The sequence below is a fragment of the Bubalus bubalis genome, chromosome 5 (assembly GCF_019923935.1).
Source record: "Bubalus bubalis isolate 160015118507 breed Murrah chromosome 5, NDDB_SH_1, whole genome shotgun sequence".
Lineage (NCBI taxonomy): Eukaryota > Metazoa > Chordata > Mammalia > Artiodactyla > Bovidae > Bubalus > Bubalus bubalis.
Window position 1 is genome coordinate 91705226 of NC_059161.1, and position 25649 is coordinate 91730874.

General features: G+C 41.8%; 1 protein-coding gene and 1 long non-coding RNA gene across 23 annotated transcripts in view; both read left to right on the top strand.

Moving 5' to 3' along the window:
- DLG2 (discs large MAGUK scaffold protein 2) overlaps positions 1 to 25649 on the top strand; it is a 2352634-nt gene that overhangs the window by 1278828 nt on the left and 1048157 nt on the right. The window lies entirely within an intron of this gene.
- On the top strand, positions 4586 to 16986 carry LOC123333866. Its single transcript, XR_006641148.1, has 3 exons — positions 4586 to 6727; positions 7601 to 7783; positions 16794 to 16986. It is a non-coding gene; the product is annotated as an uncharacterized LOC123333866 (long non-coding RNA).

Below are 25649 nucleotides of genomic sequence, written 5' to 3' on the forward strand. Positions count from 1 at the left end.
GGGCTCAGAGCCTTCTCTACAAAGCTGCATGAGTATGGAGGAGAGGATGTTGTAGAGGGATGTTTTGAAGAGAAAATCGATCGTGTAATTTGGAGGATTTTTTTTCCTCCCTCCTCCTGTGTGCATGTGTGTGTCCATAGTAGAGACAAAGAGCATACACATATTTGTCTCCCAATTGTTGGGCCTCTAATGAAAAGGCTTATGAGTATTGTCTTGTATATAAGACAGTATATTCAGGATGCTCTAAATAATATCCAGAATCAACATACTGTACTTCTGCAAGCCCTTGATGTGACTGCCTAATATTGCAGCTCGTAAATGTTTACTCAGATAAAATATTATTACATTTGTTAGTGTAAATCTCTCCCAGGTATAGGGATAGATATTGAGCACATATTAAATGCAATGAGTGTTTTGGAAGCATATATAGAGCTTTGACTGTATTTTAATTTCAAAGTAAGAACAGGTTTGAGTTAATTAAGCACCGGGGAGCTTGTATGAGCCTCTGATTAAGAAATCTCTCTCTCTCTCTTTCTCCCTCTCTGCCCCTTTTCCTGCTTTCACTTTTGCCTCCCCCACCATTTTTTTTTTTACATTATCATCCATTATGCATTCACAAAACTGTGAGTTTGTGAATTAGTTTTGTGAATTAGTACGTGTTTACTGGATGATGTGTAAGGCACTGAGACTGTACTAAGACGGATAACACAGGACTTCTGCCTTCAAGGAGTTTCCATTTTAATGTCAGGCAGGCATGCCACTAATCAACCACAAAGCATTTTGCACCTCCAGTTAAAAACCAAGAGTTTGGACACATCAGACAGGAAACAAAGAATTCCAGCCAGGAATAGATTTCACTTCATGGAGAATATGGAAAACAAAGCGATCATAATGAACAAGAGGGGTTTTAATAGGCAGAGGAGTGTTGGACAGCGCTCCAGGGTGAGAGAGCAGAGGGACAGAAGCATTGTAAGGGAGCTGAGTGCATTTTTTCTGGCTGGAGAGGACGGCATCAGAGAGGCTACTGGGAGCTGTATCTGGAAGGAAGGGTCGGGCCAGACTGGTGAAAGCCTTGCATATGTAATAAGCTAGAATCTAATTCCATGAGTAGAAAGGAAACATGGTATAAGGAATTCAGAAATTACTTGGACAAGACATTTTGGTGTTTAATAATGGTTAAAACACAGCCTGTAACCAAGGTTTCAAACTTAGGCTTTTGTTTACTGCTTACATTTGAGAAAGCTATGTAATGTCTCTTTTCCTTGCTTCCCACATCTCTAAAGATAATGATACCTCCTTCATGCTCTTGTTATAAAGACTAAGTTAAATGATGTATATAAAGCCCTTAGTATAACACCCATCTAATTCTTAACCAATATTGCTGTATTTTTTTCTCTTCTTTCTTTCGTCACTTAAGCTAAAAGAACTTTGAGCCCCACTGCCTTCATAGAAGTAGACTAGAAAGTAACAGACATTTTATTCAGGGTCTTTTTGAGCCTAACAATCTGCTGGAGTTTATGGAAAACACTGGTAACACAAAGCTGAGTAGGAATCCAACATGTAAATAAGGAATTGTACTATTGGATGGTAGTGCTATACTGCAAACTGTTTATAAAGTGTTTGGAGCATGAACCAGTTGATACATTCTGAGAGTTTATAGTCAAAAGAACACATTCACATTATTTTATGATCACGTCAGATGAGTCGCTCAGTCGTGTCTGACTCTTTGCGACCCCATGAACCGCAGCACACCAGGCCTCCCTGTCCATCACCAACTCCCAGAGTTCACTCAGACTCACGTCCGTCGAGTCAGCGATGCCATCCAGCCATCTCATCCTCTGTCGTCCCCTTCTCCTCCTGCCCCCATGGACATAATCCAATATATTAATAGACTACAAGGAATTGACATTTTGTGTAAAGGTCTAAATCAGGGTTGAGTGATACCATAGACGTACAAATGGAACGAGCACTGGGAAAGTAGGAAGTCTATTACCAAATGAGAGAGGGTGAAAAAAGAAATTCAATTTTGTTAGTTTTACCTAGGAAGGCTTCCTAGAGAAGGTGGGTTTCTAATGCTGCTTGCTGCTGCTAAGTCACTTCAGTCGTGTCCGACTCTGTGCGGCCCCATAGATGGCAGCTCACCAGGCTCCCCCGTCCCTGGGATTCTCAAGGCAAGAACACTGGAGTGGGTTGCCATTTCCTCCTCCAGTGCATGAAAGTGAAAAGTGAAAGTGAACTTGCTTAGTTGTGTCTGACTCTTAGCGACCCCATGGACTGCAGCCCACTAGGCTCCTCCGTCCATGGGATTTTCCAGGCAAGTGGGGTGGGGTGCCATGAGAAGGTGGTTTTCTAATGCTGTTTAAAACCTGGTAAATACTATATTGACAGATAAGATGAGTAGATTGTGTCATAACCTTATGAATTCTGGCACCACTTTGAAGAAGGCAGAGGGTCCTATTGAAAAGCGAAGAGGTAAGGAATATCTGTAAGACTATCTTAAAGAAGACTTGAAAAGACAAAGTTGGAGAGAAAAGGGGCATGACTGGGGCTGAGGCATGTGTGTATGACACCCTAGGAAATAGCTTTGCACTCAAAGAAAGTAATACAGAGTCTGGATTTTCAAACTGACTTGGAAGGCAAATAGATGATTGTCCTGGGGGAGGGAGGGAAAGGCTGGTAATGAATCATCTATCCTAAGAAGGAGGCTGTGATAGTCTAGAGAAGAGAGACTTCAAGTGAAAAAGCCAGGACCACCAGCATGTAATAAGCACTTACTATAAACCAGGCATAATGTTAGATACTATGTATATTTTATCTTCTTTCATTTTCATATTAATTCTGTGGGGCAGATACATTGAAGCCCCATTTTACAGACAAGAGAACTATGGTTCAGATGAAATAACTCTATCAAAATCACACAGTAAGTGAGAATTAAGAAATCCAACCAAAAAAAAAAAAAATCCAACCAGAGTATTCACAGTCAGAAAGTTTAAGTTAAGTGTTTGGACTAAACCACACAGATACCCTTTGTCCGTTCATGCTTTCACTGGTAACTAGTTATCCAGACCTTACTGTGGGCAGGATCTGTCCCTGTGTTTACCTTCTTACTTTGTATCTATTAGCTGTCTAATCTTGGAAGAGCCACTTCTCTGAGACTATTTCCTAAATTGTTAAATAGGCTTGTGTGAGGATTTAATGCTGCAATAATTTAATGCAAAGATGTTGGCTTTTTCACACAGTGGCCACTCAGTCGTTTTAGCTGAATCCAGATTTATATGACAACAAGCCATTCTCATTCCTCAAGGACACACAGAGATCAATATTTTGAGTTTTATGAGTTTTTTTCAGTTGTTTCTGTTTATGTGCAATACTATGATGGTAGAAGATACAGATGATAATTGTAATGGTAATAAGAGTAGCAGCAACCTTTAAATGAGCATATACTGTGTGTCGGGACTGTGAGAAAACGATGCTTTATATTATTTCATTGAATCCTCAGCAGAAGGGCATGAGTTAGAATTCTCGCATACCTATTTTATATGCGAAAACTCAGAGTTCATAAAGTTAAGTGACTTGCCTAAGATGGCACAGCCAATAAAAGGGAGACTGGGATTTCCAATCCCAGGTGCCGTAGCACAGACCATATGCTCTTAATCATTAGGTGAGATGGCCTTGCTGTTGAACAGAATATGTTATTTGAGTCCGAGTTGTCAGTAATTCAGACCATCCTCGCTCCCAGTTATCAAACTTGGTAAACTTTCACTTTAATCATGCTCTTCGCAACTAGTTACTGGTGTTCCAAATGCTTTTATTTGAAGGAGACAGTTCCATTCTTTTCCTTAATTAGAAAAAAGAAAAGAGAAATGGTTTTGCTGCATATCTAGAAATCCCACAGCAAACATCTGCTGAAATACTGATTTGCTTAGCCCAAAAATGTGAGCTTTAGTTTCCTCTTGGTTGGGGAACGGTTTTTATTCTTGTTATTGTTGTTCAGTTGCGTCTAACTCTTTGCAACCCCGTGGACTGCAGTACACTAGGCTCCTCTGTCCTTCACTATCTCCTGGAGTTTGCTCAAACTCGTGTCTATTGAGTCGATGATGCCATCCAACCATCTCATCCTTGGTGACCCTCTTCTCCTGCCTTCAATCTTTCCCAGCATCAGGGTCTTTTCCAGTGAGTCAGCTAGTCACATCATGTGGCCAAAGTATTGGAGCTTTGCTTTCAGCACTAGTCTTTCCAATGAATATTCAAGGTTGATTTCCTTTAGGATTGACTGCTTTGATTTTGTTGCAGTCGAAGGTACTCTTAAGAGTCTTCTCCAGCACCGCAGTTCGAAAGCATCAATGTTTCAGCTTTCAGTCCTCTTTATGGTCCAACTCTCACATTCATACATGACTATTGGAAAAACCATAGCTTTGAGTGCGCAGACCTTTGTTGGCAAAGTGATATCTCTGCTTTTCAATATGCCAGCTAGGTTTGTCACAGCTTTTCTTCCAGGGAGAAAGTCTTTTAATTTTATGGCTGCAGTCACTGTCCACAGTGATTTTGGAGTCCAAGAAAACAAAGTCTGTCACTAGTCCCATTTTTCCCCATCTATTTGCCATGAAGTGATGGGACTGGATGCCATGATTAGTTTTTTGAATGTTGAGTTTTAACCCAGCTTTTTCACTCTCCTCTTTCACCTTCATCAAGAGGCTCTTTTGTTCCTCTTCTCTTTATGCTTAATGGTGGCCTTTCTTTTTAACTTGTTAATCTGTCCAGTAGTAATGGATGTGGGATTGATTTCCAACATGTATCTTGGAGAGACTAACATAGAACAAAGAGTGCTGAGATGAGATCAAGAAAGAAGGGATATTGCTGTCAAGACTAGGGCATAAAGTGGAGAAGTTGTTGTAAGAACCTTAGGTGTTTCAGGTCTTATACATTTCAAATTTGAGATTTAATGTAAAAAGCGAAAGAAATGGAAGAGGGTCATTTGGTTTTCTGAAACTCAGAATGCTAATTAAAATGATTAGAGAGAGGGAAAACAGCAGTAAAAACTAACATTTATTGATGGTGGTTTATGATATGCTTCACAAAGCATTCAACATGTTATTAACTCATTTGATCCTCTCAACATATGTATGAAATGATCACTGCTTTGTAAATGAGACACTGAGTTTTGGAGTGGTGAAGTGAGCTGAAAAACCTCACAGGATTGGTGAAGCCAGAATGAAGCCCATTTCTATCCGGTCTTAATGTTTTACCCACTGACCACCACTGTGACTGTCAGAGTGAGTCAAACCTGCAGGTTTAGAATCAGCCCTGTGCCTGCACCTGCTCTAAGTCTTCACCTTGAGATCATGGGTCCTAATCCTAATGTTCCCACAGGATAATGCGCACTCATTAATAATGAAAGAGCTTGGCCTCTGAGTTTGCTGGTCATTTCTAGTTGTGGAATTTTAGCAAGATGCTTCATCTTCATCTCTCAAATGGGAGAACATAATATGAAGATTATCTAAAATGAATGCAGAACTTCATGGTGTCTTGTACTTGATTCATGTTTATAAAATAGAATAATATGTATTTAACACAATATTTGGGTCCCAGAAGGTATTCAGCGAATGGTTATCTATAGATTTAATATTGTGATCCTTAGCTTCCGACTTCTGGAAAAATTCATGGGCATCTGCAGCAACATACCTACTTCTACCCAAAAAGACAAGCCACCTGTCCTTACTAAGTACCATTCCAAGACAAGTTCTTGTATGCAACAGTGCTATAATAAAGCTTCTTCATATAACATCTTTATTAAATAAAAGCTGTATGCCCTTAGGGAGAGAGTGGTGCAAAGTGTATAATCTTCCACTTTGCATATTGAAATTCAGCTATCAGACCTTGCAAACAAAATTCAGAGACATCTTAAAATGGAGGATGACCTTAATATTTTCCTAAAATAAATGATTAATGTAGGGACCATTAATTTCACCCATAGTCTATTCCCCAAACAGCTTCATCCATCCTGAAAAAGGCCTTTCACTTTCAAGGATAAATGATACAAATTTTTAAGAGAATTATGAGCAATCAGGTAGGTAATTTATGTTTGTTATGTATAATAAAATACATAATTAAACATCACCCCATAATTAATCAAGGCATTAAAACCTAGAAATGGTAGAAGCTACTGTCTAGGCTCATCCTGAGTCAGGGAGATTATTTATAAATAGTTGCATAGTCTTAAGACAGTTTTATTCCTGTTTCATTTTCTCCAAGTGTCATTGAATAGGTCAGTCTTGATTATATACTGCATTTGGAAATGTCCTTTAAGCTGAGCCAGCCAAGGCGACTCTCCTAAGCTTTTCAGATTAAATCTTGGGAGTCAAAATTTGAGTCCATATATAATGCTGATGCATTTCAAAATAAATCAAATAGAATGGCTTTTATCATACATATCAGTCAGTCAGTCCAAATCTGTGCCTCAATTTGTTCATCAGAACCCTATAGAGGATAAAATAGGGAATAAGTCATTTCTTTTTGGGATTGTGCAGCAATGGTCAAAATAGAAATTTCAGATTCACCTACCTGCCTTACAGAATTTTGTCAGTTGAGATGAGCAAATAGTTAAAACAAGCTGCACTGAATACTTTATTAATGATGATGATCACAATAAAATAATGAGTAAATGTTTCCCAGGTCTTATGTGAAGCACTTTGGATCCATCCGCCTGTATAATCCTCACCAGAGTCCTGTAAGTGGTTCCTAACCTTTTTGTCACCAGGAGCTGTTTTTGTGGAAGATACTTTTTCCATGGAGCACAGCAGGAAGATGGTTTCAGGATGATTCAAGCATATTACACTTAATTGTACACTTTATTTCTACTTCTATTATTATTACATCAGCTCTACCTCAGATCATCAGGCAATAGATCCCAGAGGTCGGGGACCCCTGCTAGGTGCATGCGTGTTAAGTCACTTCAATCATGTCTGACTCTTTACAACCCTCTGGACCGTAGCCTACCAGGCTCCTCTGTCCATGGGATTCTCCAGGCAAGAACTTTGGAGTGGGTTACCATGCCTTCCTCCAGGGAACCTTCTCGACCCAGAGATGGAACCCACGTCTCTTATGTCTCCTGCATTGGCAGGCGAGTTCTTTACCACTAGCACTACCTGGGAAGGTAAATGTTGGTATTTTTGTGTCACAGATGAGGAAATGGAGGCCCAGGGAAGTTAGGTCAGAGCACGATCTCTCTAGAAGTTTTAAAAAAGGGTGGAAAAACTAAAGAATATGATAGGAATTGCATGTGATGTTGTCTGCATGTGTGAGAGAGAGGTATTCTCTCCGAACTGCCAGGGTTTGCTTTTAAACTTAGTGTTGATGCCATGATAAAGAGGACTTGCACGTAATAGATGTTTTATACCATTGAATGAAATTGAAGGTTCCCAGCAGGCTCGTGGCTAGTTTTCCCCTGGAGGAGTCAGAATGTCTGAGTTGATGATTATACTGAAGGGTAAAAACCTTCGGCATTACCATATCTGTCAGGGAGAAGGATGAATAAGTGCCGAGGGAAGGTTCACTGAGCTGCCCTCATCAGGGATAATCATATTCCTTCCTTATTTTCAAGGAGTGCCCCATTTGAGAGCTGATGATAGCAGGTATTGATGGAGTGTGTTCAGAAAACCTGTGAATGAACCCTGCAGGGAGTCTACCAAGTGTGAAGGCTTCTCAAAACACAAACCTGAGAACAATGGATTGCGCTTGACCATGTCTATCGCATATTCTTATGAAGGCTTCATGTGTCTTGGGGGTGAGTGTAATATTGAGGGTACATTGCATTTCCAGAACTCCGTGGTGTCTATCCATGTGCTACCACAAAACTTCCCTTCCTCTTTGGTTAATCTTACTGGGCTGGTGACATTCTTCGCAATATACCATATCTAGAACCCTTCTGCCTTTGTTTATGCCTCTTTTTTCTTCTGGAAGGCTCTTTACTGTTCCTTAAGACACGAGTGAAGTATCACTGGGGGCCTAGTAGTTCCATTTACTCCATGTGCTGCTGTCCTCCTTTCATGTCTGCAGACCCAGGTGGAGGTGTGATGATTATGGGTAAGTAGAGGCAGAGGACTGAGCCGGGCCTGAGGGCCCTTCAAGGAAGAGTGGGTCCAGGGCAGAGACATCTGACAGCAGGAGGTAGATCCAGTTAATGAGGCACCAGCCTCTGGGCCTGATAAGGGCATTCATTCGTCATGATTCGGGTTCAGCCGCTATGTCAGTTGGTGGAGATTCAAAGACTTATTTTTAGTCTTCAAACAGCCTAGTCTGGGAAGAATCATAGACAGAGGAGTGTGAGTTCCACAAGTTATTATCTTGGGCATCTTCTGTAGACCTCACCTGCTGGGCTGTGATTCTGGCATAGAATGCCAGTGTTTAGAATAGAGGCCAGTAGAGTAAGGGCTTCCCTGGTGGCTCAGCGGTAAAGAATCTGATGCAGAAACCACAGGAGACTTGGGTGTGATCCCTGGGTCAGGAAGATCCGTTGAAGCGGTGGGGGGCAGAGAAGGGGGGGATGGCAACCCACTCCAGTATTCTTGCCTGAGAAATCCCAAGGACAGAGGAGCCTGGCAGGCTGTAGTCCATAAGATCATAGAGGCAGATACAACTGAAGCGACTTAGCACGTATACTTGAGTAAGTCCTGGGAACTGGGCTATAGGAGAATAGCTGGAAACTAAAGCTTAAAACCATGGGGTCTTTCCTGGGGCAGTGCTTGAGCTGGCAGTGGAGCAAACTCGGAGCAGTCAGCTTGGAAGGATGGCTGTTGCTTAGCTCCATCACATGGGCTGAAGACAGTATAAAACATTCTTTGTTTTGTTTTTGTTGAGCTGGGCTCTTTTTTTCTTTTCTCCTAACTTTGTCAGTTAGTGGCTGTGCTACCTTGGGTATTCTCTTAACTTCAGCAGCCTAGATTGCTTCATCTAAAATGAAGATTAATCATAATTATTTCTCTAGGTTATTCTAAGAATTCAATGGGCATTTAACTCACAATGCAATGTCTCATGGGTAGTAAAGTCTAAATTAATGGTGATATCATCACTAGCTTCATCAAAACTATTAGCATCACTATTGCCATCATAAATATTATCACCACATGTCATGGGACAGATTTTTGCTGAGCCCAACTACAGCAGAAGCAGGAATTCACACCCTCCTCCATTCTGGCACTTACATATAAACTTTATGTCAATGTCCTGGAAATTCTACTTGTCTTAATAGATTACAAGTTCAAGTACATAGTATCTGGCATTTTCAGGGTATGTTGACTAAAAAGTACAAAAATGACTTGGCCAGAATAAAATGTCTTCAGAAATGTCTCCAAAATCTTTGAGAGAGAGAGAGAGAGAGAGAGTGTGTGTGTGTGTGTGTGTGTGTGTGTGTGTGTGTGTGTGTACTCAGTCATGTCCAACTCTCTGTGGCCCCGTGGACTGTAGCCCGCCAGGGTCCTCTGTCTCCGTGTTGCCATTTCCTACTCCAAGGGATCTTCCCCACCCAGGGATCAAACCTGCATCTCTTACTTCTCCTGCATTGGCAGGTGGATTTTTTTTTTAACCACTGTGCCACCTGGGAAACCTTCTGAAAACTGTAGTAAGAATTAAAGGCAGTCTAGAGTTTGTTCATTGTTATTTACCGGAGCTTTTAAACTTATGTAAATGATATATTAAGAAACAATTGTGTCATAATAATGACACTTGAAATGTGATAGTAAGTGCTTTGTGATACTATGGACGCTTAGTTTAGAGCCATTGGATGTGATCTTATACTCTCTGCCCCTCATCAACCCCACCTCCACCATCCATCCACCTTTTATTAAGAATGAATGACAAAACACTTCACAGATATTTTCTAGATTGTCTTAAATGGTAAAAGGCATTGTCTATTTTCTCATTATAATTAAGTGAATCAGTGTATGACTCAGATCTATGTGGCCCATTGATTTCAACTTCATTTGTCATAAATGTTGCTGTCCGTTCTTGGTGGGTTTATAACTCTAGTAATCATAAGTAAGAAGGCACCTGCCTACCTTCTTATTTTCTGAAAAGATAGTGTGTGTCCACAGAGCCAGCAAATTTGTATTCATAAACACCAGCATATAAGGAGCTGTTGTGTCAGGCACATTGAAAATGTGATAAATATTAATTTCTAAACGGGTATTTTGTCAAGGATTTTTAGAATCAGCATTTTAGGTTTTTGTTTTTGCCCTTGGAGTTTTCTAAATGATAGAAATAAAAGTCAGCAGTCTTTAATAGGGTCTTATTTCTACATCCAGAGGTCTGCCAATATTTTATTTTTCTACATGGTGCAGTTCTACCCTTCATTGTTGAAGAGCTGTTTTCTGCCTTTTTATGGCATTGCTCTGGTTTTCATAGGTATATGGAACAAGGGTATGTGTTCGGTTTTTGTTTTTATAAATCAGTACTCACTATTTAGGGGCTTCCAAGGTGGCACTTAATGGTTAAGAACCTGCCTGCCAATGCAGGAGATGTTAGAGACGTGGGTTCAATCCCTGGGTTGGGAAGATGCCCTGGAGGACGGCATGGCAACTCACTCCAGTATTCTTGCCTGGAGAATCCCCATGGACAGAGTAGTCTGTCGGGCTGCAATCCATAGGGTCTCAAAGAGTTGGACACGAGTGAAGTGATTTAGCATGCACTCACTATTTTTAAGTACAAACACACAAGAAAATGGTTTTCTCTAAGTAAAATTATAGGCAACAATATTCTAAGAACTTTACTATGATATATATATATAAGCTTTTAACTGAAAAAAATAATCCTTAAAGTTTTAAGTGTTTAAAGGAAATGAAAAAAAAAAAAAAATAAATAAAAATAAAAAAAAAAAAAAGAAAAAAAAAATAAAGGAAATGACTGTTTATATAGTGGAGTCATTGTTCCATGTTTTCTATCTTGTTTGGAGTGAGCTGCCAAAGGATCCACCTAAATGGACTGGATGACTTTTCAGTCCCAAGGCTGTAGCATCTGGCTAAAGCCCCACCTTTTTGTACCTGGATGTTTGAAAATGGAACTTGCAATGTTCATGAGTGGGGTTTGAAGCCAGCAGCTGGTGTAGACCTGGGTTTGAATCCCCAATGTGCCACCCATAACCAGCTGTGTGACTTAAGTCACCTCTCTCAGGCTTCCTGTCTCCATCTGTGAAACAGATAACAATCCCCACTCCACAGTTTCTTTGTGTGTGTGTGTGTGTTATTAGAAGCTATATGGAAGCATGCTCAGCCGTTAGGGCTCAGGAAATGAGCCACTCTTGCCTGGGAATTTCCAATCCAGTCTGCTACTTATGTCCTGCATGCTTTTTGTGGACCCAGTTTTCCATTCAGTAAAAAGATAGCATTACGTTAAATAGCCTCTCAAGTTACTTTAAGTTGTAAAAGTCCATAATTCGCCTTCTTGTCCAGAAAGGAAAAACTGGGATCTGCTCATCTGATGTGTACTCGGTCTCTGCTTCTGGACTTATGGTGAGGCGAGGGAGGAGGGGGAGCACACCTACAATAGGTACATTTTCAGGGAACCAGGGGACAAAGTTGATTGCACTGAAACTCAATTCAACGTGTTTGCCTGGAATGGTTCAGAAAGCAATTTGGGGGTATGGTTGCCATGCTGGCACTGGTAAGGAGGAAGGAAGAGAAGCGATTTGGATTGGGGATCTTGACTCCATCCTCACTGAGTGATACTGAAAAAGTAATCAGTTTGTATAAGCCTTATTTTCCTTATCTTTAAAATGAAACAAAGATTGCCTATTTGTTATAAAGATTAAATGTAGTACGCATAGAAATGAGGGCTGTCTGGGTGGCGCTAGTGGTAAAGAACCCACCTGCCAACGCAGGAGAAACAAGAGAAAATAGTGTCATGCATGAAACACATTGTATGTACTTAGAGAAGGTTACTTTCCTTTTTTAAAATCATCTTTCTCACTTCCGTTTAACCGGCCCTCAATTCCATAAACAATTTCACTCTTACTTGATGGAAAGGCTTCAACCAAAGGCTGGCAAAAAATGGTTAAGGTTCTATGCTTGATATGATTAGGGTGGAGTGATGTTGCCAGGAAAATTCTGTTGGGGAGAAAGAACCCCTGACATAAAGGGCCCTTCTAGGTCCTGCAGGGAACATGATTCCTCTGGGTTGCTGAGTGGCTCTTCTGTGAACCATGCAGTCTGGAGAAGGACTCAGGGAAGACTCATGGACGTATAAAGAGAGAAAGGCTCTTTTTTTTTTTTTAAGGGGAAGTACAGACAATTTAATATTACTGGGACATAATGTGCAAGGAAAGGAAGAGAAGGACCTGAGTGGAAAACAAGGGCTGGATCAGAGAAACTTACATATGGTGAGTCATCGGAGGATTTTAAAAACTCCGGAGTGATGTGATCAGGTTAGCAGTGAGATCATTCTGTCAGCAGCCTGGGGGATGAATTGAAAGGTGAGACTACAGACTTAAGATCAACCAGGGCCTTACTTCAGACATCTACTGAGAAATGATGAGGCCCTGAACTAAGGTGTTGATGCAGGGAAAAAGCAGGTCTGAAAGATAATTTAGGCATTGAAATTGACAAATGATGATTGCCTGTCTGGGAGGCAAAACAAACGTGGCATCCAGATAACTCTCAGGGATCCAGTTTGGCCCTTTAGGTCAGCTCCCGCTGAGATCCCAAAGGCCCTTGCTCCCATAGTGTTCTTGCGAGTCCGCTTTGGTGGGAGAAGTCACTGTTTCTGCAACAATTCCACTGCATTCTTTTTTAGCCCACACTTAACCTCATGCCTTGAATTATTCTTGTTTGTGCTACCAGCATCTCCTCCCACTTGATTTTAAACTTGCCATGAAGCCCCAGTTTAATGCATCCTTGAATCCCCCCATAAAGCTGGTCAATTGTTTTAATTATGTGCCACTTGTCACTTGACTAGACAGGTACATTTGACATATGTCCCATGTCATCTTCTAGGCCACTGATTAAATTGTTTCTAAAGGCACTGGTCTCACGAATGTCTCCTGCAGAATGCCATTTATGTCCTGCTAGATGATTTTTTATTTTCCATTTTCTGATTTCTTTTCTTTTCTTAATTTGATTCATTGCTCTGATCCCTAGACTGTTTTCTCCAAGATCACTGACACCCAGGAGAAAAATGCAGAAATGCTAAACTCTATTTGGGATTAATTAAAACTGTTGTCACTTCCAGGTTCTTTACACATTGACACTTCTGTGTCCTTGCGTGATGTGTGCTAAGTTTATTCAGTGGTGTCCAACTCTTTGTGACCCAGTAGACTGTAGCCCAGAAGGCTCCTTTGTCCATGGGGTTCTCCAGGCATGAATACTGGAGTAGGTTGCCATGCCCTCCTCCAGGAGATGTTCCCAACCCAGGAATAGAACCTGTGTCTCTTAAGTCTCCTGCATCGGCAGGTGAGTTCTTTACCACTAGTGCCATCTGGGAAGCCCTCTGTGACCTTGAACGAGATTAATCAGTTTCATCTGTTTAGCTTTAAAGGTGCTGAGTGCAGGCTAGCACCTACTTCAGGATACTTGAATGTGCTTCTGTGGACCTTGCTTTACAGAACTCGGATTTGTGAAAAGCAAGCCTGCCAAGGTGCAATGAAAAGAATACTTCTTGACAGTGAGACAGGAAACTTGGACTTTGGTGGTTTGGTCACAGGCTATCTGTACAGCCCTGGGAAAGTCACTTCCCCATTTGGGCTTCAGTGTCCTCATCTGTAAAATCAAAGTGTTAGACTAGAGTTAAATAGAGCTCTCTAGAATTCAAATACTATTAGATATCTTACAGTAGACTTGATAGGTGCAAGAGAATCTTACACTTTTAGGTATGCCTGGTCCTACAGAGCAGGGCAGGAAGCAAGGCAAGCCTGGCTGGCCCGAGGATCTAGAAGCAGAAGGGAATAAAGGGAGAAATAACCTAACCTAGGTCCAGAGGTTCCAGGGAAGCATGCCAGTTGAAAAGGCAAGGCACAGAATCCAAAGGGTATATAGTCTTAGAGAGCAGGTGGTCATCTAAATAGTCAGATGGCAAGGGGGGTAGGGGGGATTGTGGTCCCAGCAGGCAGACAGTAAAAGGCAAGGAGGGAACCCGGCAGCATGTAATGCTCAGGAGTCAGAGTCATAGAAGTCTGTCAGGGATTAGCAGGGTCCTGGCCACCTGCCTGGGTTCATGGGCAGGGCAGAGATTAAAAAGGGAGAAAGAGGAGGGGAATAAACAGGAGCAAGACCCAGTTCCAGGTTTGGCCAGCCTGACATATTAGGCAGGTCTCCAAAAGGGAGATGCAGGCAGAGAGGAGCAAGACAGAAGGCGAGTTCTCAGAACTGGGCCACCAGGTGGGAGCTGAGTTGCGGAAGGCCAGTTATAAGAACTGGGGCAAAAGGGCGGAGCCGGAATAAGAGAAGGAAGGTTAATGCTGAAGCCTCGAGTTTTAGAATTTGGGAGACTATGGAGTCTCTTCTAATCCACAACTTTCAGGAAGCAGGGATTTCTCCTATCTCCTAGCTGCCCATCTTCTACAATTGACTAACAGCCTCCTTTCCCTTGCCCGGCCTCTCCCCTCCCATCTGTCTCTCTGTCCTTATCAGTTTCATTGAGGATGTACCGAATGCAAAGTAAGCAAGAGTAAGGGACACTCTTGGGAAAGAGCTCTAGGAACAGGAAAATGGAAAATCACAATTTTGATAAATGCAGCAAATAAGTAGGTACAGGGCTTCCCTGGTGGCTCTGATGTAAAGAATCCACCTGCCAATGCAGGAGATGTGGATTCAATCCCTGGGTCAGGAAGATCCCCCGAGAAAGAAATGTCAAACCACTCCAGTATTCTTGCCTGGAAAATCCCATGGACAGAGGAGCCTGGCAGGCTACAGTCCATGAGGTCGCAAAAGAGTCAGACACAACTAAGCGACTTCACTTTCACACCTTTCAGGTATGTGCAAGGTACAGGGCGTGCTGAGCAGTTAGAAGCCGATCCCATCCAGAGAAAGTTAGGACCATGTCCCAGAGGAAGCAGTCTTTGAACAGAACCTTGAAGGACAGGTGGAGAGGTGGGAGATGGGCCGACTGGGCGGAGGGAACTGGCTTTGTGTGTGGATATGGAATGGACACGTTCAGGGAATATAAGGGGTTAAGTGTGGTGACTGCATGGGGCTGGGGTTGGGTGTTCTCAGAGATCAATGAGGGAAGAATATGGGGGATTTTCCAAAAGCAAGTGTACTAGAGTTGATTACAAGGAAGATAACACTCTTGGTGGAAGAGAGGATAAGATGGAGCGTGGTGGTAGCAAGTGAGACCAAGAAGGAGGCCATTACTCAGGGTCCTGGCAAGAGCCAGCGGGGATGGAGCCAAGGCTATAGCAAAGGAGATGAACAAAAGCATCTAATCTAAGGAAAAGAAGCAAGAGGCCCACAAGATGCAGCCAAAGGAAGTCATAAGCAGTTGCGAGGAGTCAAGGGCAAAAAATGAGGAAACGGGATTGAGTCTTCCCTTCAGTGTCACTGAGTGAAACCTTCTCTGTCTAGATGTTCACTAGCACCTTCATCAAATTCCCAGTCTCCCTTCCTGGATTTTTTTTTTTCTCCTTAGTTCTCTCTAGTATCTATCATACCACATATTTTATTTATCTTGTCTTCTATCTCCTCGCAGTAGAAGGTAGCTCTCTGAGGGCAAAACTTTTGTCACTTAAGGTCACTATTTTACCCGTATATCCGTTGCACTCAGGACATCCCCTGGTGTGTGTGTATGTATGTGTAAGTGTGTGTGCTCTTAGTCACTAAGTCCTGTCTGACTCTTCTTGAACTGCATGGACTGTAGCCCGCCAGGCTCCTCAGTCCATGGGATTCTCCAGGCAAGAATACTGGAGTGGGTTGCCATTTCCTTCTCCAGGGAATCTTCCCAAATCAGCGATTGAACCCACATCTCCTGCATTGGCGGCAATATAGTAGATGGTAAACACTGAATGAATGAAATCAAGGCCCCAGCAGCCAAGGACCAAAACTTACAGCACAGAAAGACATACCGTCATAGGATATTTGACATGAGAGGAACCCTAGAGACCAGACTAGACACTTGATTTTACAGAAAGCAGAAGCGATTGTTACAAGGTTGCACACAGAGCGTGTCAAGCGGAGATAATAGAAAGTGAAGGGTCTGCAAGTGTGTGTGTCCTGGTCTCCCAGGGGCTGATTGACATGCAGGAGAGGAAGTAGGGTGAAAGTGTTACAGCCTGGCTGTTGAAGACACTGGGCTACAGGTCATTCATTCCTGATCTCACTAAACTGAAACTTGCCAACATCAAGCAGAGAAACTGTTCGATTTCCTTTTGTAACTGAGACATACTGAAACAATTGTTTCTTCCGAGGACTTTGCTCATCCGTTTTGTCCTTTCTTGTCCCCATTTGTAAATCTCTGTTCTCTACCCGACTCCCAACAACGCCCCACACACATCAAGCATTGTTACAAGAATAAAGGAGCCTCTGAATTTGGGCATAATATATCAATACCTCATCTTGTCCACAGTATAATAGTATTTCTGTTTCCTTCCTGTTTTCTTTTCCCCTCAATAAACATTAGCACTGGGTAAACACCAAACCATTTGGTCTATAAAATGTGAATGGCAACATTTGGTTATTTTTTGTATCTAGAAATGTTAAAAGATTTTAAAAGATGTGAAGATTTGAAAGTATGTGAAAAGTTAGATTGCTACTTAATTTTTCATCGATGTGTCCATTTGCTCCTTGTTTTTTTCATTGCTTTGCTCTCTTGTTCAGCCTGTATTTCCTTTGCATTTCCTAGCTCTAAAGATTTGGGTCGTTGGGAGTTCAAAACTAAATCAAGGAGTTTGCTGCTGCTGCTAAGTGGCTTCAGTCGTGTCCGACTCTGTGCGACCCCATAGACGGCAGCCCACTAGGCCCCGCCGTCCCTGGGATTCTCCAGGCAAGAACACTGGAGTGGGTTGCCATTTCCTCCTCCAATGCATGAAAGTGAAAAGTGAAAGTGAAGTTGCTCAGTTGTGTCCGACTCTTAGCGACCCCATGGACTTCAGCCTACCAGGCTCCTCCATCCATGGGATTTTCCAGGCAAGCGTACTGGAGTGGGGTGCCACTGAATCAAGGAGTTTACAACCTGGTAAAGAGAAGATCAAGCAAAAGCAAATTTTAATTATTTAATAAATATGTATCTAATTTGTGTCCTCTGTATTTATATTAAAGTCATTTAACAAATACTTGCCAATACCTGCACATCCAGTCTCTGTATTAGAAAATGTGGATCCAGTAGGAAGTAAGACAAATGCAAGAGCCTGTCCTTATAGAAATTACAGACCAGCTGAGGACAAATGTGAAGTGTGTGCTTCAGTGAAAAATTGTGTGAGGGGTGCTTGCTTTACCTCGGCAAGAAGAGAAGCTTCTTCAAAGAGGTGGTATTTGAGTTGAACTCAAAAGAGTGAGTGAAAATGAACTAGGTAAAGGAGGGGTGGAAATGGGGAGAGGGAGTCAAGGTAGAGGGAACAGCATGCCCTGAGACAGGAAAGGCCTTTCTCACTAAAAGATTAAAAGAAGACCAAGATGGGTGAGAGCAGCAAGGGGGAAGTTAGACTAGAAAATAGGATCGTGTGTTGTTATGACACCCACAGCAAAACCATATTGCGTAGAATGCTAGAAACTACATCAGGGATTTTGCTCTTCTGCCTCAGGGTGATGGGAAATCAATAAAGGATATACACAGGAAAGGATGATAAAACTTTATATTTGGAGGACTGGACTGAGGCAAAAGTAAGTGGGATGGGAAAAATAAGGGATGCATGCATAATACAATAAAAATTCAAAAGATCACTTCCTCTGAGAACACTGAAGAAGTTATTAACAGAAGAGGTGCCTTTGGACCTGAGCCTTGAAGAAGGAAGAGGATGAAGGCATGTTGGAATAGGAACTGTGAATCATCAAGGACATTTTCAACAGAAGGCCAAGTGGGGGAGGTCAGGGAGGTGCAAAAGCACATGGGGGATGGCAAGGCAATGGTCCTGACTGGAGTATAGCACAGACACCTGAATTACATGACTGAGGAATAGATTGAAAAGTAGAAGGGAGGGTGGAAAGGTTCGAACACCCAACTATTTAAATTTTATTGTGTAATTAAGAGGGAGTCATTGAAGGATTTGGCTTCCCTGGTGGCTCAACGGTAAAGAATCCGCCTGCAATGTAAGCGATGTGATCCCCGGGTAGGGAAGGTCCCCTGGAGGAGGGGCATGGCAAGCCACTCCAGGATCCCTGGCTGAAGAATCCCACAGACAGAGGAGCCTGATGGGCTATGGTCCCTGGGGTCACACAGTCAGACACGACTGTAGTGACTGACCATGCACGCACATTGAAGGATTCCAAGCTGACAGTGCCTGATCACATCTGTTTTCAGATCGTTTGCTGTAATCACCGGAGAAGGCAATGGCACCCCCTCCAGTACTCTTGCCTGGAGAATCCCATGGATGGAGGAGCCTGGTGGGCTGCAGTCCATGGGGTTGCTAAGAGTCGGACATGATTGAGAGACTTCACTTTCACTTTTCACTTTTTATGTATTGGAGGAGGAAATGGCAACCCACTCCAGTGTTCTTGCCTGGAGAATCCCATGGACGGGATAGCCTGGTGGGCTGCCATCTATGGGGTCGCACAGAGTCGGACGTGACTGAAGTGATGTAGCAGCAGCAGCAGCTGTAACCACACAGCAAAGTGTAAGGGGGATCGGAAAGAATAGAGTTTGGAGGGAATAAGAACAGTTGGGAGTCTAGCACAAAAGACTTGGCTGAAGCCAATGAAGGCTTGATTGAGGGTCGTGATAGTGGGAATGGAAAGGATGCAAAAAATATTATGGAGGTAAAACAAACAGAAATAGACAACTGATTGGCTGTGAGAGAACGTGGAAGAGGTTTAAAAACTGCTCGGTGTTGTCAACACCTCATTTCATTTGATCTTCAATGAAAAATGTGAGGGAGGTAATACATGTGTTGTCCTGGAATACAGACTGATTGCCACATGATCTCTTGCCCACATGCCCTGAATAGTTGTGCCACTATGTAGCAGTTTTTGGATGACTCCCAAATGAACTGAGTTTTAAATGTTAACCTACTAACAGTTATCTCCATGCCCTATTAGCAATCAACTGTACCATCTGTTCCTACCAATAAAACATATCTTCTGGAAAAATGAGAATGGTGAAATATTAGATGTTAAAAAAAAAAAAGACTGAGAACTTTATTTTATAGCACTGCATACTCTGGGAAAAAAATAGTGTGGGAAAGAATTTCCACTTTTTTGTTAATATATAAAGCTTATACTAAGACACGTAAAATATATAACAAGTTCTATGACTTACATTGCCCATTTTTTAAAAAATGAAAGACCAATCTTGAAATGATTCAAATGAGAAGACAGTTCTTCTCTGGAAAATCTAGTGAAAAAATTGCTGGACTTCAAATAGAACAAGAATTTCAAATTCATCTCTATTATTTTTAGAGATATAAGCTATATTTCACTTACGGTCTCTGGGTCTTAGATTTCCTGTCTGTAAAATGAAGATAACAACACCTGTCCTTACTAAATCATAGGTTTGTTATAAGAATCAAATGAGTTGATGTATGTGATTGATAATAATCACAATATCAGACCTAGCAAAAGACACTTCACTGTAAAAATTCAAATGTCGCAGACTTGATCTGTGAGCCTCTAAACATGTATCATTGACCAATAGGGAAAAACTGTTATATTAGATAATGAAGCTTGATCACTGGGTTTTTCATTAGAATCCCAAAATAATTGGTCATGTTATGTGTTACATCACAAAAGGGTGCTACACCTGTGTTGTGAAAATGATGGTTTTTAAAATATGGTCCTTGGACTAGCAAAACCACAGACTTGCGAAAAACGCAAATGATCAGACTCGCCCTTACTATGTCAGAAACTGAGGGTGGTGTTCATAATTTTGTGATTTAAAATTCTCTTCAGGGAATTCTTATGAACACTAAGATTTGAGAACCACTGATACAGAGGAAAAAACCTGGACTCTATACTCAAGCTGAGTCAAATTTAAGTTCTGACCTTTAACCGTGCAATGACCTTAAACTTCAGTTCAGTCACACAGTTGTTCTGACTCTTCATGAACCCACAGACTGCAGCACTCCAGGCCTCCCTGTCCATCACCAACTCCTGGACCCTACTCAAACTCATATCCATCGCATTGGTGATGTCACCCAACCATCTCATCCACTGTCATCCCCTTCTCCTCCTGCCTTCAATCTTTCCCAGCATCAGAGTCTTTTCCAGTGAGTCAGTTCTTTGCATCAGGTGGCCAAAGTATTGGAGTTTCAGCTTCAGCATCAGTCCTTCCAATGAATATTCAGGACTGATTTCCTTTAAGATTTACAGTTAGATCTCTTTGCTATCCAAGGGACTCTCAACAGTCTTCTCCAACACCACAGTTCAATAGCATGAATTCTTTCGCACTCAGCTTTCTTTATAGTCCAACTCTCACATCCATAGATGACTACTGGAAAAACCATAGCTTTTACTAGACGGACCTTTGTTGGTAAAGTAATGTCTCTGCTTTTTAATAATGTCTAGGTTGGTGATTTCTTTTCTTCCACGGAGCAAGTATCTTGAACTTATTCTTTATCAATAACTGCCCCCAGAATTTCCTTGCTGTGGTGGGAGATTCAGAGGGATATAATAATATAGATGCATCTTATCCCTCTTAAAACACTGGCCTAGTGGCTAGGCTGACATAATACTTATTAGTTGTTTTGCCTACATAAAACTTTTCTTTCTTTATTCTCCCTCCTTTTTTTTTTGTAAAAATTTCTTTGGATGAAAATAATGTTCCAAGAATTGAGTTTTTGGTTAATCTGTTGGACCACAGAGAGAAATGGCTTATCTGAAAACTTATCTAGGAAAAAACAAGGGATTTTTTTGGCATTTAAAACATAATTTTCAAAGTATATAGGCTGCTCTGTAGATATGTGTAATATATGCTTTCAAAATTCATAGTAGTGCCTGTATCTTATGAAAGTTCATCTGCTTCAGTCATATCAAACATGCAGTTGAAAGACAGCTGCTGTGGAAATGACATGAGTTCGCTTTAAGGGTGTATCGATAGCAGTTAAGTGTAGCAGTTATTTGAGGGCACCGCCTAAGATGACTGCTGCTAAGCATAAGATTAAGACAGGAGGGCAGGTCAGAGTCTAGTACACTTTATTCTTCTGCTAGAAATGAGCTCCGTAGGTGTTTACCTTAAGTCCTAAACTATTTAAGAGTACCAAAGAAATTTTCAATGAAGCCTCTTGGACAAGGAGGCCCGAGGAAATTGTTCTATTCAACAGCTATTTATAGAGTACCTACCACATATTAGGCACTCTTCTAAGTGCTGGACAAACAAAAGTGAGCAAAACAGAAGCAGTTCTTGTCCTCATTGAAGGAACAGCATAGCAGGAAGAAGGGCATTAAACAAATGACCACAAAAATAGGTACATAATTATAAGTTGTGATAAGTTCTTAAAAAAAAAAAAAAAGTACAGGGTGTTTTGAAAGCATGCAATAGGAGGATCCGTAAGTCTCTGCCCTTGAAGAGCTTACAACCTTCTTTAATATGCTTTGCATCTTTTATGCTTGAAGTAGGACAGACTGACCAGAGTTTTAGCTACTAAATAACTGTCCTGCTGCCTGACCTTAGGAAAATTACTTAAACTCATCAGGATTCAGTTTTCTCAACCATAAAATGGAACAGAAATGCCAACCTGGTAGGGTTGTTACGAGGATTAAGTTAAAGGAAAAAAGAGAACTGTGTGTGCTTGGCACATAGTAAGTAGCTCCCTGAGTGTTAAGTATGCTAAACAGGAGGAGGAGGAGGGTGATGGGATGGTGACCCAGCGATGATGCAGTAGTCATTGGGATGGGGCAAAGTTAGTAACTTAAAATTCTGTACTCTTAGTACTCAGGCTAATATTTGTTCTTAGAGGGGGAACAAATTACATGGGGCTCCCCTGGCGGCTCAGACAGTAAAGAATCTGCCTGCAATGCAGGATTCCCGAGTTGGATCCCTGGGTTGGGAAGCTCCCCTGCAGAAGGAAATGACAACCCACTCCAGTATTCTGGCCTGGAGAATTCCATGGACAGAGGAGCCTGGTGGGCTACAGTCCATGAGGTAGCAAAGAGCTGGACATGACCGAGCGACTAACACTTTCACTGTCACATGTATATGTGTGTGTGTATACATATAGACTATAATGAAAATATTATAAAAAATCTTTGAAGAGTCTTTAAACACACACACACACACACACACAATATCTAAAATCCTCTGCCTAGTCTACTTTTTGGCTGTGTGCTGACAGAGTCCAGGGTTTTAACATGAAAGAATAAGAGGGAAATGATTTCAATTCTGGTCTGCTCTTTTGATGATAAAGCAGTGGTGATCCTCAATTTTCTAAGATAATTATCAATGAAGGATTTGGAGAGGAGGGCTTTCTCGTGAGAGTGGACACAGAAGCATAAAAAGACACATCAGGTAAACTCACTACCATTATGGTCCTAACACATTCTCAGGACAGTGGCAAAGTAAAAGGGGGGAGTAGATTGAAGCCTGCAGTCCTTGCTTCCAGTCCTGTCTCTATGGTTCCAGGGAGCTGTATGGTCTAAATAATTTCCATGAGCCTGTTTCTTCTTTTGCAAAATAGAAATGAAACTCGACATATTTAGTCAGTGAATTTCATGTTTACTTTATGAAGTACACCTATTTTAGGTAGACCTAGTATCTTGTAAGGATGGTCAGTATTGAACAAGATGATACACGTGAACTTTCTTTTAAATTTTATAGTACATAAGCCTAAAATTATTTTTCACAATACTGTTACCCTCATTTGGACTTTATACTTTTACATGTAAATTTCCTGTCTTCCACAAAACTGTGTATAAGCCCCTTGAGTATCAGCAGAATGCCATATCTGTTTTACTGTCTCCAAAATAGGTGCATGCCTGCATGCTAAGTCGCTTCAGTTGTGCCCACCAGGCTCCTCTGTGCATGGGATTCTGTAGGCAAGAATACTGCAGTGGGTTGCCATGCCCTCCTCTAGGGGTCTTCCTGACCCAGGAATCTAACCCATGTCTTGTGGGTCTCCTGTGGCAAGTGGTCCTTTTTTTTCCACCACTGGTGCCATCTGAGAAGCACCCGAAATAGGTGAGCAAAGCATAATTTTCAAGCACATATTGACTGAGCTGTAGAGGATCTATCACATCTGAAGAAATCAGAAAAGTTGCTTGGAGAGAAGGAGCACAATAGTTCTAGCGGTGGCATGGTAGCAAACCAAACGAGCTAGCTTCCATAGACAAGCACACGGCTGTGTGCAGTGGGTGGGCCAGGCCTGTGGAGAAAGTCATCAGGTTGCTGGTGAAGCCAAACTTCAGGCAAAGGCAAGTGCCTTGGACATTCACAGAATCGCAAAAGGAAGAATCGCAAAATTCTCCACTTACTGGTATTCACTAAATGAACTTCCATATTGAGTTCAAGAAAGGACAAAGATGTCATCATGGCTCCTACCCTCAAAAAGTCTACCATCCAGTAGGTGAGGAGAGAAAGATGCATTTAGTACAGTTTGAGAAGCTCTGATATGGGATTATCCATGAAATGGCAACCCTGCTCCAGCATTCTCACTAGGAAAATTGCATGACAGAAGAGTGTGGTGCGCTACAGTCCATGGGGTCACAAAGAGTCAGACAGGACTCAGTGACTGAGGAACTAAAATAAAAGAGAGGGGGATTAGAAAGGAACCCCCTCCCCTGCCCCCCACTCCCTGCCAGACAAGGACGGGTTCTTGTGGAGGGGTGAGGCTTGAGTACAAGAGGAGGGGCACCAGTCAGGGCGCTGAAAGAGAGAAGGGCTTTCCAAGCATTTTCAGTCCCTGCATTCAGGTGGTGAGCAGCCTAAGGGAGGTTCAGGTTCTTGTTTAAGCTGAGAGATGTGTATTCTGTGTGAGACATAATTGAGACCCCAATTACTTAATTTGTTAGTGGTTCCTCCCTCTTTATGCATGCCAGCCCTAATTTATTCTTTATCTATAATATGCATATTAAAAGGTGAAAATGTGAAGCTGTAACTGAGAAAGTGTCATAGAGTTCTGGAAATGAGTTCACTGTAGGAGTCTAAACACAAAATAAAAACCAGCTCTTAAAGCTACTTCTTTACTGAGCGTTTTGAGTCAGCAGTAATTCTGGGTCTAGAACATGTATTGTGCTTCATAAATTGGGCTGACCCAGAATATTGCAGCTGATGCTACAACATAAATCATACAGACTCTTATTTTGCACAATAAGGATTGTGTGAACTCACTGCCAGCTCTGTCCCTCACTGGAGTGAGGATAATGTTTGTGGGTTATTTGCTTTGATTTACCTTTGCTTCAGCCTAAAACATCTGGGAATATCAGCTACATTGGACTGCTTAACGTACCCTTAAAATGAAGATATGAAAAATTTTAATCAATAAGGAAATACAGATTGCAAATGTGTATATTTCAGGTCTTTATTAAAGTTGTGTGAGTGTGTGTTAGCTACTCAGTCATGTCCGATTCTTTTTGCCTCAATGGTCTGTTAATGGAATTCTCTAGGCAAGAAGACTGAAGTGGGTTGCCATTCCATTCCCCAGAGGATCTTCCTGACCAAGGGATCAAACCAAGGTCTTCTGCATTGAAGGCAGATTCTTTACTATCTGAGCAACCAGAGGGCATCTTAAAAATTCTCATTCCTGTTGGTTCCTCGTTTGAAGGATGGAAGTGGATAGGGAATAGCAGTCTTTCCTGGGTTGCAGGCCATAGTAATCCTCCAATGGCTTATTTCCAATCCTTCCTAGGTGGTGCTAGTGGTCAAGAACCCACCTGCCAGCGCAGGTTAGATGTAAGAGACATGGGTTAGATCCCTGGGTTGGGGAGACACCCTGGAGGGAGGGCATGGCCACCCACTCCAATATCCTTGCCTGGAGAATCCCATGGACAGAGGAGCCTGGCAAGCTGCAGTTCATAGGGTCGTAAAGAGCAGGACATAACTGAAGTGATTTGCACTTATAAGATTGCTGGCTTGAGCAATAATAATAATCTCTTTTTTTTTTTAATAGTACCACTAGCATTTGTCTTCTCCTTCTCCTGTTCTTTGACACTTTTGCCCTCTGCTTTTTGCCTTCTTCTCCCATACCTCTGGTTCTGTTCACAGGCTTTCTTTTTAAGAGCTTTCAAGCATACTGCTTGGTTGACACTCCCTCTGCAGGTGATCTGATGAATCCACTATGATTACCCTGGCACAGTTGATCCCTTTTATTTCTGATGTCACCAAAGCTCTTTTTATCATCTGGTTAAAAGAGCTATAGGAAGAGTGAAAGGAAAACTTTCACGTCTGAGCCATCCTAAGTAACACTATCACTTAGATTCCCATAGTCTTATTTTTTTCTTGATAGAATTCATTGTTATAAAAATAAAGCATTGTGAAGAAAGAATTCATGTATAATTGATTTTTGCATCAAAGCAAATTATGGTTCATTTGTCCCAGGTGAAAACAGAACCATTGTTAATTTTCATGTCCTGACAAAAATGTTTTCTTCTAGA